Raw genomic sequence first — 18,932 nt, 5'->3', positions numbered from 1 at the left:
CCAACCCATATATAAAGGACACCACACACATGATCTGCCTCTTTCCAGTGGAGACAGTCAGTGAGTACAGACACAGGGTTGATTCGATATTACACACACCACGTGGATTGCAGCAACTGGTTAGTCAGCCTGGGTAGCTATAGTAGGATTAGCAGTAGTGTCAAACCCGAGTAATAGAAGTGTAAATAGTTTAATAAACGTGTTGAAGTTATCTCCACGTCTGAACCTTCCTTTGTCAAGTGCGCCACAAGGAAGCCGCTTATGTTACACCGAGAACATAACAAATCAAGAGGGGCAGCACGATGGTACAGTGGTTAGCACTGCTGCCTCACAATGCCAGGGACCCGGGTTTGATTCCTACTTTGGGTGACCGTCTGTGTGGAGTTTGTATATTCTCCCCATGTCTGCGTGGGTTTCCTCCGGGTGCTCCGGTTTCCTCCGGGTGCTCCGGTTTCCTCCCACAGTCCAAAGATGTGCACGGTAGATGGATTGGCCATTCTAAATTGGCCCTTAGCATCCAAAGGTTAGATGGGGTTGCCTGGGTTGCCTTGTGCTCTTTTGGAGGGTCAGTGCAGACTCAATGGGCCAAATGGCCTCCTTCTGCATCGTAGCGATTCTATGAGATTCTATGATGTGGAGGAAGCAGGAAAAGTAAGTATATTTGTGGATTCACCTATAACCCATGCAGTTCAACCACCACTAACACCATCCTTGTGCCCCCCCCCCCATTCAGCCTAGACACGTGAATCACATCACATCATTCCTCACACCCACTTCAGCTTGAGCACCACTCATCCTTCACTTGATATGACCTTCCACATCTCCCCTGTATCACCAACCTGATCCAAATCACTGAGCAGTGTAATGCAAAGATGCCATGGTCACCCTCACTGAATGCATCAGGTGGATATGTGGTGGGTATCTTGGTTCACCCTTTGTCGGAAAAGAGAGCATAAAACACAAGAAAGAGGGAAAGAACAGAGCGAGGTTTCTACAAATAGTCCAACTAAAAGATGCAAAGGAGGATGGCATGGAGATAAGTGGCACATCTGTGCCCCTGTCACTGGAGATTTCAAAAACTCGCAGATGCCTAGAGAGTAATTAGATATACCTCTGATACACATTTTCGCCAATGACAGAACAAGGAAAAGGTAGAAAGAGTATTCGCAACATGGTCATACCTATATTTCACCCCTTTTGTCTTCCAACATTCTTCTAAGGAATACTTTATTCCTTCTGAGGGTGCATTGTCACAGCATGTATTGTCAGGTACCAATAGAAACACTCACACTTTGGTGAGTTCAATTAAGATGTTAGTTGGGTTGTCACTTGGTGAATCATACTTCACAAGTGAGCTCTGGGGGCCAGAACAACCATCGCAAATGCACATTGGTGTTGTGGGATGTGCATGGGGAATGGTGGTGGTGGTGGGGGGGGTGAAATCTACTTCAGACTCTGCTCCACTTGACACAGATATTCAACTTCAATGAACATCAATGAGAAGGAGAATGCTAGCCACAGGCAGACACAAGCAGACCTGCTATGCACAATCTCTGTAACAGCAGAGAAGGTGGAGGAGTCCTACTTGAACAGCAGTAAATTGGTGACACAAGAAATTATTAGAAAGTCTACCGTGGAGAGAATGGGCGTCTCCATGGAACTTTAAGAAGGGCTCACAAAAACATGCCCATAAAGTATTATTTAAATGAGGTATTATTTAAATGGTGATAGTTTGGGAAATGTTGACGTACAGAGGGATCTGGATGTCCTTGTACACCAGTCACTGAAAGCATGCATACAGGTGCAGCAAGCAGTTAGGAAGGCAAATGGTATGTTGGCCTTCGGTGCAAAAGGACTTGAGTAGAGGAGCAAAGCTGTCTTACTGCAGCTGTACAGGGCCTTGGTGAGGGAACACCTGGAATATTATGTGCACTTTTCGCCTCCTTATCTGAGAAATTATATGCTTGCCATAGCCATAGAGGGAGAGCAATGAAGGTTTACCAGACTGATTCCTGGGATGACAGGATTGTCCTATGAGGTGAGATTGGGATGAATGGGCCTATATTCACTGAAATTTAGAAGATTGAAAGGGAATCTAATTGAAACACAAAATTCGGACAGGGCTGAACAGGCTGGATACTGGGGTGTAATTTCCTCCGCCGATGGGTCTAAAACAGAGTGTGACAGTCTCAAGATATGGGGTAGGCCATTGAGGACTGAGAAGAAACATCCTCACCCAGAGGATGGTGAATCTATGGAGTTTTCTACCAGAGAAGTCAGTGGAGGCCAAGTCACTGAATATATCTACAAAAGAATTAGATTTCTAGGGTCTAAAGGCATCAAGGAGTATGGGGAGAGTGTGGGAGTATGGTGTTGAGATAGAGGATCAGCCATGATCACATTGAATAACAGAGCAGGCTCAAAGAGTCAAACTCCACAAGTTCAGGAAGGCAACCAGAACATTCAGTGAGGAATTACTGTACCCATCATGTTACCTCATCTCTCAAGTCTTGCCCTGCAAGGTCCACGTTGAACAGTTTTTGACAGGGCTCCTGAGGGGCTCCAAAACCCAGTGAGCATTGGGCAAAATAAAGCACATTAGCAGTCAGTGCAGGGTTTGGAGCTATCTGTCTCCCGCTCTGCTAAGACATATGGATGTATCACAGAGAAATAGTAGGAACAATCAGTTAAAGACATTGTAATTCACCAAGGATGTGAATAGTGTTTTTAAAAAAATCATTTATGGGTTATGGGCATAGCTGGCTGGGCTAGCATTTATTGCTTTGAATGGAATTGGTTACGAGGCCATTTAAGAATTAACCAGTCACATACAGACCAAACCAAGGAAGGATGGTAGAATTCCTTCCCTAAAGGGCATTTGTGAACCAGATGGGTTTTTAATAACAATTAACAATGGTTTCATGGTCATCATTAGACATTTCATTCCAGATTTTCATTAAATCTAAATTTCACCATCTGTGACGGGATTTGAACCCAGGTCCCCAGAGCATTGCCCTGGGTCTCTGGATTACTGGTCCAGGGACAATGCCACCACGCCACCCCCTCCCTCAAAAGGTTTAACAGAACGTCATGGCTTTTTACAATGCCAAATAAAATGTATTTGTTAGCATCACTTTTCCCATTATTGCATCCTGAATGCCAACTCACTCAGTCACTTGTTTCAGGATAAGTGTCAACATATGACGGGACCCATGATGGATTATGCAGAAGCTGAAAGTTGATTTTGTGTCAAGTGTGGGGGACGCGTTTCCTTTCATTTGTTGCTTGTTTCGGTCAGAACAACTTACTGAACTTACAAGGATATCTCTGCAAACCTGGGCAGCAAAGTTGATTTGGTGATGGGCATCCCATCTTCATATCCCTCCTCATTTTCTATGCTCACCTTGATTTGAAGGTGAGTGACGAGCCCATTGTCCTCTTCCATTTGCACCTATTTGCTGTGCAATGTTGTGAAGGACACAGAAGTGTGTTATTATTTTACACTCCCTCACAGTGAGTATTAAAGGACACCTATCTAGACACTGGAACTGTACCTTCAACATTCCGATGGCTTTCTTAAGGATGGCTTCCTTAATGACAGAACTGATGGTCATGTGACTCTTATAACTCCCTTGTGCCCCGAATAGCGGGGTTCCTCCCTGCTGTTAGCAGTCAAGTTTAAAGGGGATTTTAAAAAAAAATTATTCGTCCACGGGATGTGGGGTCACTGACTGGGTCAGCATTTATTGCCCACCCCTGTGGGCATTTAAGAGTCAACCACATTGCTGTGAGTCTGGAGTCACATGTGGTCCAGATTAAGTAAGGACGGCAGATTTCCTTCCCTAAAGGACATTAGTGAACCAGGTGGGTTTTTACAACAATCAACAATGGTTTCATGATCACATTCTTTAGCCTTTTAATTCCAGATTTTTATTGAATTCAAATTTCACCGTCTACCATGACGGGATTCGAACCTAGGTCCCCCAGAGCTTGACTCTGGGTCTCTGGATAATTAGTCCAGCACCACTACTGTCTCCCAAGAGCCAGTCCTTAAATCTTCTTTCTGAGGCAAAATTTTACAGGCCCCCCATTAGTGAGTTTGCAGATGGTGGCGACAGCATGGATTTTTCTGCATGCAGCCAAACTCTGGGGCCCAGGCGCTAGGGGGGCCTGGGCCCCGTTATCTGGACAGAAGAATTTTTGTTGTCCTTCAGACGAGTTTCAGACCAAAATGACTGGCTTTTTAAACAAAACTGAACTGCCAGGCTAGGGGGCTGGGGTGTTTGTGGGCAGGGGGAGGTTGTCACTTTTAAGGTTTAGTACCACAAAATTAAATACTATACACTTCTCAAATTTTTCTTTTGAATTGAAACGAGCATATAAATAGCAGTCTAAATTTTCATTGTGCCCCAAGTTTGACACAAATCTGATGTCAAGCTGTATTGATGTATCAGAGGTTTGCGAAACTTGGGCCTCATCAAAACAAATGTGAGGAAATAAAAGCCAGGAGTGATGCAAAACAGGGTGTTGACTTATTTTCACCTGTTTTATTACTCTTATGAAAGTCTAGGAATTAATTTATCACTAGGAGGTTACGTAATGTAAGGTTATCCAAATCTCTACTCCAGCCTAGGTTCATGACACCTTGCATCACCCTGTTCAAAATGTAGCAGAAGATGGTCACACTATTGAACTAAAATTTCTCTGGAGGAAGGATTCCCAATCATCCATTGTAAGTTTGGTAAATAAAATCCATTGAAACACCAGTGAAACAGTTAAAGAGTTTTGATCAAAACAAGGCCCTTATAGTCATAGATTCATAGTCATAGCGTTTTACAGCACATCACGAGGCCCTTCAGCCCATTGTGTTTGTACTGGCCATCAATCACCTATCTATTCTAATTCCATTTTCCAGCATTTGGTCCGTAGCTTTGCATGTTACGGCGTTTCAAGTGCTCATCTAAATGCTTCTTAAATGTTGTGAGGGTTCCCGCATCTACCACCCTTTCAGGCAGTGAGTTCCAAATTCCCATCACTCTCTGGGTTAAAAGGTTTTCCCTCAAATCCCCTCTGAATTCTCCTGCCCATCACCTTAAATCTATGGCCATTGGTTATTGTTCTTTCCTACCTACCCCATCCATGTCCTCCATAATTTAGTACAGCTCTACCAAGACCCCCCTGAGCCTTCTCTCCTGCAAGGAGAACAAACCCAGCCTAACCAGCATCTCTTCATAGCTAAAACACTTCAGCCCAGTAAACATGCTGCTGAATCTCCTCTGTATCTTTTCTACAGTGGTTAGCACTGTTGCTTCACAGCGCCATGGTCCCAGGTTTGATTCCCGGCTTGGATCACTGTCTGTGCGGAGTCTGCACGTTCTCCCCTGTTGCTTCACAGTGGCAGGGTCCCAGATTTGATTCCCGGCTTGGATCACTGTCTGTGTGGAGTCTGCACGTTCTCCCTGTGTCTGCGTGGGTTTCCTCCGGGTGCTTCGGTTTCCTCCCACAAGTCCCGAAAGACGTGCTATTAGGTGAATTGGACTTTCTGAATTCTCCCTCTGTGTACCCGAACAGGCGCCGGAGTGTGGCGACTAGGGGATTTTCACAGTAACTTCATTGCAGTGTTGATGTAAGCCTACCTGTGACAATAATAAAGTTTATTATTACTTCTTTAGTATACTGCACAGAGTACTCTAGCTGTTGCCCAATGAGAGTTTTATACAGTTCCATCACAACAGGGCAGCACTGTGGGTAGCACAATTGCTTCACAGCTCCAGGGTCCCAGGTTCGATTCCGGCTTGGGTCACTGACTGTGCGGAGTCTGCACATCCTCCCCGTGTGTGCGTGGGTTTCCTCCGGGTGCTCCGGTTTCCTCCCACAGTCCAAAGATGTGCAGGTTAGGTGGATTGGCCATGATAAATTGCCCTTAGTGTCCAAAATTGCCCTCAAGTGTTTTTTATTACCTCCTCTTTGCTCTCCTGATTTCCTTTTTAAATACACTCCCAACACTTTGCTATACTCCTCGAAGCCATCCACCTTTTTAGCCCTCTCCCTCCCTCCCCCCTCCCTCCCCCCTCCCCCTCCCCCTCCCTCTCCCCCTCCCCCTCCCCCCTCCCCCCCCTCCCCCTCTCCCCTCCCCCCCTCCCCCCTCCAGCAGACTCCCTGTATAAAGAAAGCTGGCCAGTTTGGAACTAGCAGGAAGGAGTAAGCAGGAAGTGAGGTTGCTGTTGTTGTGTGTATATATATTATTGTAAATAAATGTTATTTCTATATATCCTCCAAACGCGTGCTGGATTCTTCGTGGCCCTCACAAAACTGGCGATGAGGGTTAAAGTGAATAGCTGTCAACACTGCTGAAGCCAGCTCCCTGGATTTTTGTTGGATACAGGTTGGAAGTTGTTTTCTATTACACCATGCCTCTGTACGGATGTTTGGATGATTTTGATGCTGCCCTGGAAAGCTGGAACCAGTACACACAACGGATGCGTTACTATTTCCGGGCAAACAACATCACCAAAAACGAGCGCCAGGTGGTCATATTGCTCACCGCCTGCGGCCCGCATACGTTTGGGGTGATTAGGAGCCTTACGTACCCAGCTGCGCCGGACACCAAAACGTTTGATGAACTTGTGAATTTAGTGGGGCAGCATTTTAACCCAACCCTGTCCACGATAGTCTAACGTTACCAGTTTAATACCGCTGAGAGGACCCCAGGAGAATCCCTTGCCGACTTTCTATCCAGGCTATGCAGGATTGCGGAGTAATGTGACTATGGTGAGACGTTATCAGAAATGTTACGCGACCGTTTGGTTGGTGGTATTAACAATGCGGCCACCCAGAGAAAGTTGTTAGCTCAGCCAACATTGACTTTTCAACAGGCCATTCAAATAGTATTGTCTCGAGAGAGCGCAGAATGAGGAGTGCAGGAGTTACAGGGAATGGAAGTGCATGTCTTGGGGCGCAACCCTTTCCGTCCGAAAACGTCCCCCATCACTCCTGCGGTACTTTGGGCGAGACGACGTCCGGATCGGCGCCAGTGGCTGTCGGACATTCCTCCCCGAAGGGAGCCTTCTCCAGAACCAATGGATGAGGAGCCATGTCAGTGTCGGACTTGTAGGCGCCGACCCCGTCGCGGACGCCGGTCCTGGGGGCGCCAGAGGCGCTGTCGTTCCGACCGAAACTGGGACCAGCCCAGGGGCCGTACCTTCCATTGAACTTGCGGCGACTACTCCTGAGGACGTGGAGACGGAGGACGACTGCCTGCAGCTGCATTGTGTGGCAGCTCCCCATGTGGCCCCCATTAAGGTGACCGTACGGGTCAATGGTCACCCGCTTGAGTTGGACACTGGTGCAGCGGTCCCCGTGATCGCCCAGAGGACATTCAACCACATCAAACAGGGTATACAGACCGTTGCATTAACCGACACACAGGCCAGGTTGGCCACCTACACGGGGGAACCACTGGACATTGCAGGAACTACGATGACCCCTGTTGTCTATGGACGCCAGGAGGGGTGTTTTCCACTTATTGTGGTGCGTGGCCATGGGCCCAGCCTCTTGGGTTGGGATTGGTTGCGCCATTTGCGCCTGCAGTGGCAGCACATCCTCCAAACAGTTTCTGGAGGGTTGACTGAGGTGCTAGGACGATACCCAGATGTATTCCAGCCCGGTTTGGGGAAAATAAAAGGGGCCGTAGCCCGTATCCAAGTCGAACCAGGAGCCACGCCGCGCTAATTCCAGGCGCGCCCGGTGCCTTATGCCTTGCTCGAAGGTAGAAGGGGAGCTCACTCATTTGGAAACTTTGGATATTATCAGGCCCGTCCGTTTCGCTGACTGGGCAGCACCAATTGTACCTGTAATGAAGCCAGGTGCCACAGTTCGCTTGTGCGGTGACTATAAACTTACATTTAATACGGCTTCCCGACTCGACCGATATTCAATGCCTCACATAGAGGATCTCTACGCAAAGCTTGTAGGTGGATTCTCGTTCACAAAATTAGATATGAATCACGCCTACCTACAGTTGGAGCTGGACCCTGCCTCCCGACCATATGTAACGATTAATACACACCGGGGCCTGTATGAATATACACGTTTGCCCTTTGGAGTATCCTCTGCCTGCGCTATTTTTCAATGCGTTATGGAGAGCATAGAGAGGTTTACCGCGTGTCGCTGTCTACTTAGATGACGTTTTGATCACAGGGACGCCGGAGCAGGAACATTTGGAAAATCTGGAGGCTGTCCTTAGACGCTTTTTGGAGGCTGGAGTCCGTTTACGCCGCACAAAGTGCATCTTTCAGGTGAAGGAAGTAGTCTACCTGGGTTATCGGGTGGACCGCGAAGGTTTGCACCCCGTCGCAGAGAAGGTGCGCACGATTCAACAGGCCCCCGCCCCGACTGACACTTTGCATCTTTGTTCTTTTCTCGGCCTCGTAAACTATTACGGGAAGTTCCTCCCCAATCTGGCAACTACGCTGGCCATGTATCATCTTCTGCTAAAGAAAAATCACACCTGGGATTGGGGTCAGCCGCAAGAAACCGCTTTCCGGCGGGTAAAACAACAATTGTCGTCGTCTGGGTTACTAATCCACTATGATCCTGGAAAGCCTTTGCTCGTCACATGTGATGCATCGCCGTATGGTATTGGGGCCATCCTGTCCCACAAGATGGAGAATGGGGCCGAGCGGCCGATAGCTTTCGCCTCCCGCACATTGACTGCAGAGGAAAAAAAGTACGCGCAGATCGAGAAGGAGGGCCTGGCAGTGGTCTTTGCGGTGAAACGTTTCCACCAGTACGTGTATGGCTGCCACTTCACTATCGTGACTGATCATAAGCCTCTGCTGGGACTTTTCAGAGAGGATAAGCCAATACCGCCCATTGCTTCCGCACAGATCCAGCGCTGGGCTTTGTTGCTTGCTGCATACGAGTATTCTCTGGAGCACAAACCAGGAACGCAGATTGCGAATGCCGACGCACTGAGCCGATTGCCTTTATCGACCGGCCCCATGTCGACCCCCAAGACCGGTGAGGTGGTTGCAACCCTACATTTTATGGACACCTTGCCTGTCACGGCATCACAGATCTGTGAGTGGACCCAGACGGAGCCAGTCCTGTCAAAGGTTCGACACATAGTCCTGTATGGTGGGCAGCATAGACAGCTCCCAGGTGAGTTGCGGGCATTTTCCTCCAAGCTGTCAGAATTCAGCGTGGAAGACGGCATCCTCTTGTGGGGGACGCCTGTGATTGTCCCGGAAAAAGGACAGGAGCTGATACTAAGAGCACAATGGGGATCCAGGCGTGACCAAAATGAAAATGTTGGCCCGGAGTTATGTCTGGTGGCCAGGCCTCGACACCGACATTGAGAAGGTGGCCCAAAACTGCTCCATTTGTCAGGAGCATCAAAAGCTTCTGCCGGCCGCTCCCCTACATCATTGGGAATGGCCAGGGCGGTCTTGGGCGCGCTTGCATGTGGATTTCGCCGGCCCTTTTCAAGGATCCATGTTCCTTTTATTAATCGACGCCCAGTCTAAATGGCTAGAGGTGCATAAAATGCTAGGCACAATGTCCTGCGCAACAATTGAGAAGATGCGTTTGTCTTTTAGTACACATGGCCTCCCAGAGGTGCTGGTCACGGATAACGGCACTCCATTCACCAGTGAGGTGTTGTGAGGTTCATGAAGATGAACGGCATACGCCATATCCACACTGCCTCTTACCATCCGGCTTCAAATGGGTTGGCGGAGCACGCAGTGCAGACATTCAAATGAGGCCTAAAGAAGCAGTCTTCCGGGTCAATGGACACGAGACTGGCTCGCTTTTTGTTTTCGTATAGGACCACCCCCCATGCGGTGACTGGGGTAGCTCCCGCAGCACTCCTAATGGGCCGGAGACTTCGCACCCACATTAGTATGTTTTTCCCGGACATTGGCGCAAAAGTACGCCGCACACCAGAATGGCAGGGACAGGGTTTTTCTCAGCATCGGCCGATTCGGCAGTTTGCGCCCGGTGACCCAGTGTTCGTTCGCAATTTTGTAAAGATTCCCCTTCATTTCTACAGCCCCAGAGACAATGGAAAGTAGTCCTCACAATCTTCCTCTGGTGCATCACTCAAAGCCTGCGCAGGTCGTTACAGAACCGCACGGAGATAGAGACACCGAGATGACAGAGGCAGCAGACTATGACTCCGAGATGGAGACACAGGACGCATCAGAGGGGGAATCCTCGGGCCCACGGGCCGTGGATGTACAACCGTTACGCCGTTCATCACGGAAGTGCTGGTCTCCGTCTCGTTACACGCCGCCCGATCCAGCGCCTCGTGCAAATGGTGTCCGGCCTGCGGCAAAACAAGTCCGATGCCCTCCTTCGCCAGGGTCTTCGGTGGATTCCTTGGACTTCAGGGGGGAGGGATGTTATAACCTGCCTGCTTACCATTGGCTGGGCACTAATGACAATCCCACATTCCTGTGGGAGTTTGAGCTTCCCCAATGAGGGGGGCGGAGAAATCATTAGCAGACTCCCTGTATAAAGAAAGTTGGCCAGTTTGGAACTAGCAGGAAGGAGTAAGCAGCAAGTGAGGTTGCTGCTGTTGTGTATATATATGTTATTGTAAATAAATGTTATTTCTATATATCCTTGAAACTCGTGCTGGATTCTTCGTGGCCCTCACAAAAATCCCCAAGCCAGAACCTTTATTTCCGATCCAAATTTGTCCTTTTCTATAACCACCTTAAATCTTACTGAGTTATGGTCAGTTTTACCAAAATGCTCCCCCATCGACACTTTTGCCAACTGCCCGTCTTATTTCCCTAAAATTGGTCAAGTACTAGTCCCTACTTGTAGGACTTTCTACGCGCTGGCTCAGAAAGCTCTCCTGGATGCATTTTTATAATTCCACTCCCTCTAAACCTTTCACACTCTGCCTTTCCCAATTAATATTAGGGAAGTTGAAATCCCTTACTATTATTACTCTATTGTTTTTACACTTCTCTGAGATTTGCTTATATATCTGCTCTTCTATCTCTCCCTGACCGTTTGAGGTCTATAAAACACTCCCGGCAATGTGATTGCCCCCTCGGTGTTTTTTAAGTTCCATCCATATGGCCTCAATTTAGAAACCTGCTAAGGACCCCAACCCGATTACTTAAAGTCTTCTGAAATGATTTCTCTCAAGATGCTGCTGACACATTTTTTTGTTGCTGTTGGGAGTTTCTTATTTTTAATTACATTTTTCCATTTTAGGTTGTAAATTCCCAGTGTACAACGCAATTTGCATTACAGCTTCTGGGGAAGAGGAAGTAATCCAGTTCATGAGTTAAGGCCGCATTGAGGTTTTGTACCGTGTACCAATCTTCCTGAAAAATTCAAATCAACAATTCAATCTACATTTTTCCTGAGATGCTGATAGATCCTGGGGATCTATCTACTTGACAAATCCTGGGGCTATTTTTATTAGTGTAAAAGGAGGAGATGCCATTCATTTTGTTGCTGATGGAAGTTTACTTTGGGGTGAAATTGCCAGGACAGGAGTGCATAGTGGGCCTGTAGCTAATCAGTAACCTGCGAATTCTGCATGTTTCTCAAGAGTCTTTAATCTTTTTCGCTGGGTGCGAAAACTCTTGGGAGTCATCCGACTCAATCTACCCGAAACGATCTGTATCTTGCCCTCGTTGGGCAAGTTCCAGATCAAAATATTTAAATGAATATCCAACACCGGATTCACCAAGTGCCTAGGGTTCACCAGCCTGGCACCCTGGCAGTGCCATTCAGGCACCCTGCCAGGATGCCATGGCCACAGGGTGTGAAGTTGGCAGTGCCAGTGGGGCCTTGTAAGGTAGAGGGGGTCCCCGGGTGCTTTCCCTAGGTTGGAGGAGGGGCTCAAAACCCTGGGGGGTGGCCTGAAAGGTTGGGGGGCCCTGGAAGTTAAGGCTGCCGGAAAACATGGCACCCCATCTGCGAGGAACCTACCCTGCTGGCATGCCAAATCCCTCTAATTGCGGCCTCGGCAAGGAAAAACACCCCAAGGCCAAAAAAAGGCAGCCACCGAGAAACACCCCACTAAACGTACTATTCAGCATACTTTATAACTGCTGCCCACTGAATCATGCCGAGGACTCCACTCCTGCACTGACAGTAAAGACATATGATGCTCAATCATTTGTTGTTCAGGAATCATTTGATCTTTCTGCTGTGTAAGATTAGTGATTAAATAAAATCCAATTGCATCCATTCTGTGAAATAATAATATTGAATAATATCATGCACTCAAGTAGGAGAAAGTATTCTATACAGAATGGACAATATCTTGTGCAGTTTATCTGGGATGCAAGTATTGAATCTTTCCGCCAAATATAAACTGTCACCATGTTGATAGGGTGCAATGTGTAGAATATATTAATGAGGGCTGAGGCAGTCACTAAAATCAGTATTATCATTTACACAGATATTTTCCTGTCAAATTAATATTGCAGAATGTTGTTAAGTAAACGTGTCCTCTCTGGTTTGTTTAATAGTGTTATGGCCCATGGGCAAGTACGAGGTCAAATTCAAACCCCACCGACCCCGGGGTCCCAACACAAATAAATGAACCAATACACAATTTCTGTATTTTCCTGACATCTTTAACCCTTGACTGCTCCAATGAGTTACAGAAACCAGATTTATAAGTAAAACATTGAAAAACACAGTTTATTTACAACAATGAAAAAGATGAATATATAATGGTAAGAATGGGATCAATGGTCAGCTATCTAACCATTCCCAAAACCCTGTCCCACCCTCCTCTCAGACACACACAGGACAGACACACGGTGAAGAGGGGGAAAAGGCTCAAGAAAATAACAGGGATTAATAGGTCTGAAATGGTTCTTTGCTGCCGAGGTAGCGGACTTTGTAGCCAGTGATTGCCTAATGTTGTCTTCAACTAGAATTTGCAGGCTGTAGAATGCTCTCTTTACTGCAGATTCTACATCCATTCTGCCTTTGCACAGATAAGCAGTTGAGAGATTCTGGCTGTATCATGAAGAGAGTTCTCAGACTGGGTTTTTCCCAGCCATTCAGGCAGGGGGTTAAACTGTTACAGACCTGGTGGGGAAATTGCTCGCAGCCTTTTAAACCAGTAGTTATTTTTACAGGTCTGGCTACTGCCTGCAGTCTTATAAACAGGGATGACTTCCACAGGTCTGGCTGGAAGCCTCTTAAATCTCCAGACAAAGAGAGCTGAGAGAGAAAGCTGAGAGTGAGAGAGAGAGAGCTGAGAGTCAGTGAGTTTCAAAGCTGTTTCATGCCTGGATCTTTCACCAGAACTCAGGACAAAATAGAGCTCTTCACATGACCCACCTTTCATCCGGAAGATTCGGAATGGCTCCAACACTCGTAATCGAGAACAGGAGATGTCTCAGAATTTCAGACACATTGATTGGCTGCTTGCCAAGTCCATCAAACAGACATCTTGGGCCGTGCCACAGTGCAGAAAGGGAAGACCTGGGCCAGTACATTAGACCAGGGCTGTTTTCAGTTCGACTAAACTGACCAAGGTCTGAAGTTTAAACAAAACTGTAATTCTGCAGGGACTGCGATTGAAAAGAGAAACACGAAACAGACAAAGATTTACCAAGTTCCTTACAATAATTACAGTGGAAGGATCTAAAAGGTTCACACAAGCTAACGCTGCATTTTAGCGCTATTGCTCTTAATAATGATTCATGCTGCATACATATCGAATTATATTTGTAACCCGATGCCAACAATGGGTGTTATTATTTTACTAGGATCTTTCTGTGATTGCCGTGTCTTGAAATGGGAGAAAAAATCTCATGCGTTTTGAGGGGGATAGATAGGTGAGAAAATAGAGGCCCAGAAACAGGAACAGCATCAGGGCCCATGATTTATCTCCCTGGCCCTGCTGGGCTGTCCTTCCTGCTGCCTATCCACCCACTACAGTCATGAGGAATTCTAGGAGCCAAGTCACACTCAAAGCTGAGTTAAAACCTGACCCCAGAAGCTTTCTAGCTGCAAGCAAATTTAAGAATCTGTCAATGTTGAAAACAATAGGACACATACGAGTTTTAAATTCACAGTTCCAATTCTAATAATATCCTTGAGACCAAATAACCCTTATGTTCAACAAATCACACATTTTAGGTGCCAGTCCACTTGTGCTGTTCCACTGACCCCATCCCCTTGGGTCCAAAATTAACTCCAACTACACCACTAGCTTTAACATCAATTTAAAGTTCTTAGATTTGTAGGATTGATCGCTTTACATCTCAAATATACATGCTATGTTTAAATTCAAAAATACTCCAGGGAAGTGAATAGAAGTGTCAGAACTCTTCAAATGCTTTTACCATCTGAGTAAATGAAATGATACATTCACTCTCCAGAATCAAGTTTACATCACTGATGTTACAGGCAGCTGTCATTTAAAAATGTAAATTGGATTAGTAAGTGCCTCAATAATGGGAAACAAAGGATGATTGCCAATGGTAATAATTCTAATTGGACAGCTGCGACCAACACTGTTCCCCAGGGATCAGCCCGGCCCCGGGGGGGGGCTAGTTGTTCCTGAAATCCATTAATAACCTCAACAAAGATTCTAAGTAGATATTGTGTTTATGGAAATTAGCAGATTATGGGGGGGGGGGGGGGGGACCAAAGCGGTATAAATTAATCTGAGCCCACATGGTTATGGACATAAATAGGTGGCAAAATAGATGACGGTCCCTTGTTATCATAAAATGTCAGCAATATTGGTTGGTTGGCAATGCAGTTAATGGAGACCAGGAAAATATGAGTAATTCTGATGCAACTTAAAGACACCCTGCACCTCTTAAAAAGACAGAAGATTTACATTTATATAGCCCCTTTCACTCTCAGGAGGTGCCAAAGCACTTTACAGTGCATTTTTAATGTGGAGTCACTGTTGTAATGTCGTAAACACAACAGCCAATTTGCATAAAGCAAGCTCCCACACAGACAGCAGATAATGACCAGATAATTTATTTCTTGTGAAGTTGTGAAGTTGATTGAGAGATAAATATTGGCCGGGTGGTACATCATGGCTGCAAGTAAGGTGGCAGGCAGAGGAGAAGCTGGAACTTCCCTCTCACAACCTCACACCCTGGTTTTTAGATGCTGCGTTTGAGGTGTTGGTGGAGGATATGAGGAAGAAATTGGGACAACCACTTCCCACCAAGTGGAAAAAAGTCTTCAAACAAGAAAGTTAGCAATGCACAGAGCAGGCCAGTGCCCGGCGAACCACCCCACAAATCTGACTGTGCCGCAGAAGGTTAAAGAACCCAACTATTGCTTGTTCCTTGATCCTGCACTCTCTCACAGAATCACAGAATAATACAGTGCAGAAGACACATGAAAGACACCTGACCTGCCTACCTAATCCCATTTTCCAGCATTTGGCCCATAGCCTTGAATGTTATGACATGACAAGGGCTCATCCAGGTACTTTTTAAAGGATGTGAGGCAACCCACTTCTACCACCCTCCCAGTTAGTGCATTCAAGACTGTCACCACCCTCTGGGTAAAAATGTTTTTCCTCAAATCCCCCCTGAACCTCCTGCTCCTCACCTTGAACTTGTGACCCTTTGTAAATGACCCTTCAACTAAGGGGAACAGCTGCTCCCTATCCACCCTGTCCATGTCCCTCTTACTCTTGTGCACTTCGTTCAGGTCGCCCCTCGGCTTTCCCTACTCCAGCGAAAACAACCCAAGCCTATCCAACCTCTCTTCATAACTAAAATGTTCCATTCCAGGCAACATCCTGATGAATTGCCTCTGCATCCCCATGTGGCGACCAGGATTGCACAGTACTCCAGCTGTGTCCTCACCAAACTTCAACACAACTCCAACCTGACCTTAATCAGCAATAATCTGATGTTCAGCTTGGGTTTCACCACAGCCACTCAGCTCCTGACCTCATTACAGCCTTGAATCAAACATGGGCAAAAGAGCTGAAGTACAGGTGAGAGTCAAGGCAGCATTTGGCCCAGTGAGGCATCAAGGAGATTTAGCAAAACTGGAGTCAATGGGTATCAGGGGAAACTCTCTGCTGGGTCAAAACATACGTAGCACAAAAGAAGATGGTTGTAATTGTTAGAGATCAATCATCACAATCCTGGGACATGGCTGCAGGAGTTCCTCAGGGTAATGTCCTAGGCCCAACCATCCTCAGCTACTTCATCAATAATCTTCCCTCTATCATACATTCAGAAGTAGGATGTTTACTGATGAGTTCACAATGTTCAGCACCATTTACGACTCCTCAAATACTGAAGCAGTCCATGTCCATATGCAGAAAGACCCAGTTAGTATTCAAGCTTGAGTTGTTAAGTGGCAAGTAATATTTGGGCCACACAAGTGCCAGGCAATGACCATCTCGGACAAGAGAGACGCTAACCATCTCCTCTTGACATTCAATGGCATTACCATCGCTGAATTCCCCACTATCAACATTCTGAGGGTTATCATTGACCAGAAACTGATTTGGGCTAGTCACACAAATGCTGTGGCTATAAGAGGAGGTCAGAGGCTAGGAATCTTGGGGCGAATAATTCACCTCCTGATTCCCCAAAGGCTGTCCAACGTTTACAAGGCAAAAGTCAGGACGGAAACTCTCCACTTGCTGGATAAGTGCAGCTCCAACAATATCCAGAACAAAGCAACCTGTTTGATTGGCATCCAATGCACCACCTTCAACAGTCACTCCCTCCATAACCAAAGTATAGTGGCAGTCGTGTATACCATCTATAAAATGCACTGCAGCCACTCACCAAGGCTCTTTTGTTAGAACTTTCCAAGCATACAACTTCAATCGCCATGAAGAACCAGGACAGCAGAGGCATGGGAACACCACCACCTGCATTTCCCCTCCTAGCCACACACCATCCTGACTCGGAAATTCATCACCATTCCTTCGCTGTCACTGGATCAAAACCCTGGAACATCCTTCCCAACAGCACTGTTTTTGTGCGTACACTACATAGATTCCAGCTATTGAAGGCGGCAGCTCACCAACTCAAGCGCAATTAGAGATGGACAATAAATGGTGGTGATGACCACATCCCGTCAATGATTAAATAAAAAATTATAGTCAATGATGACACATCCAGAATTCTCTGGAGTGAAGAATGCCAAAGATTCATAACCCTTTCAGTGCAACAATTTCTCCCCATCTCAGTCTTGAATGATCAGCTCCTGTCTGAGACTGGCCAGCCTGTTCTAGATTCCCCAGCCAAAGAAAACAATTCTCAGTATCTACCCCAGCAAGCCGCTTCAGAGTCTTGAATATTTCAATGAGATTTACTCTCATCCTTCTAAACTACAGTGAATATAAACACAATTTACTCAGCCTCTCAGCAGAGGACAACTGCCTCATCCCTGACACCAATCTACTGACCATTCGCTATATTAGCCCGTAATTCCCTCTCTGGCCAGCGACCTAAGTCACTGGTGCGCCTCACATGCTCGCCATGATGACCCAGAAGTACTAGTGTACAGGAAGCGGGCGGCTTTCAAACTCCTAGCTGTTTCTTTTCTTTTTTCAAAATAGGTTTGGAGTACCCAATTCATTTTTACCAATTAAGAGGCAATTTAGCGTGGCCAATCCACCTAGCCTGCACATCTTTGGGTTGTGGGAGCAAAACCCAAGCAAACACGGTGAGAATGTGCAAACTCCACACGGACAGTGAACCAGAGCTGGGATCGAACCTGGGACCTCGGCGGCATGAGGCAGCAGTGCTAACCACTGCGCTGCCCCCTGGTTGTTTTCCTTTTGACGGCTTGAAGCCCTGTGCTGCGCTGGAGCTGATGAATGAACAATGCAGCTAGGTGCTAACTTGAACCACTTACCTGGATTTTTGGTGAGTTTTTACACATTTGTATTTACACTGAAAAGTTTCAGTCTAGCAGAGGCAGGAGACATTGGGAGACATTTTTTTGGTCAGTTAATGTTTTGTATTATTAGTGTTTAGCATTTATAAATATGTTTAAAATGCAAACAAATTGAAAGGAAGATATATAGATATTATTTAAACCTTGGTTTGGCATGAGGCTGTTAATTCCATTAAAAGAAGACTTTACTGTATCAGGTGAGTCTGAAGTCACAGAAGATGAAAGAATGTTTTTTTTAAACTTTGGTTTGTCATGAGGATGTTAATTTCATTAAAGGAACTATAATGGATATAATGCAGTGATCACTCGCTAACGGGTATGATTGTCCACCTAAGACACTCCATGTTACTGATCACGGGTTCTGTGGGTCCTTGTGTGCTTATTGACGGCCCTGTGTTGTTGGTTTTGGATGATCATGGTCTTGATACTGGTGCTATTGACTCCTTCAAGGACACTAGTGTTAGCACACCTGTCCTCCTAGCTGATTCAGAGCTAAAGTACATTTGGACTTTGCAATGTATTTTAAGCTGAGTTGTTTACAAGTCTCCCTGATGTAATATTCATCCTTAGAAGCCTCGGTGATTACTTCAAAAGTTTTAACAAAGTTTAATGCCTTAGTATATATAAGCTAATCCTGTAAGCTAATGTGAACTATCTCTCTGACAGGTTTTGCAGTGAATCAATAACCCACCCCTAAGAGTGTACTGCCAAATTACATCCCAAAATGATGTCAGAAGAGATGCGTGCCAGGACACTGCGCTTCAGCAGCAGATGTTGAGCTTGTCAATTAACAATTGCTATGTCAAAACCTTTCCCCCCTCACTCCCCTCTTCCCTCCCCTCACTCCCCTTCCTCCCTCTTCCCTCCCTCCACCCCCTCTTCCTTCCTCCCTCTTCCCTCCATCCTTCCTCTCCCTTTACAAATAGACAGAACCGTTGTGTTTAAGTGAGAAAATATATTTTATTGCAAGAAATTTGGAAACGCTGAGGTAGTTTTATGCCATTGTTCAGCTGATAAATTTAAATGATAAG

The 18,932-nt window shown here is 46.3% G+C and overlaps 1 long non-coding RNA gene across 1 annotated transcript in view; it reads left to right on the top strand.

The window, feature by feature from the left end:
- Window positions 1-18,704, top strand: part of LOC140428746 (uncharacterized) — a 79,469-nt gene extending 60,765 nt beyond the window's left edge. Inside the window, exons 2-3 of the long non-coding RNA XR_011948853.1 lie at window positions 17,561-17,870; window positions 18,568-18,704. This is a non-coding gene — a long non-coding RNA (uncharacterized lncRNA). The remainder of the gene's footprint in view (window positions 1-17,560; window positions 17,871-18,567) is intronic.
- The last annotated feature ends 228 nt before the right edge of the window (window positions 18,705-18,932 follow it).

The sequence above is a fragment of the Scyliorhinus torazame genome, chromosome 8 (genome assembly GCF_047496885.1).
Source record: "Scyliorhinus torazame isolate Kashiwa2021f chromosome 8, sScyTor2.1, whole genome shotgun sequence".
In the NCBI taxonomy this organism is placed as follows: Eukaryota; Metazoa; Chordata; class Chondrichthyes; order Carcharhiniformes; family Scyliorhinidae; genus Scyliorhinus; species Scyliorhinus torazame.
This window is presented reverse-complemented; position numbering and strand designations above follow the sequence as displayed.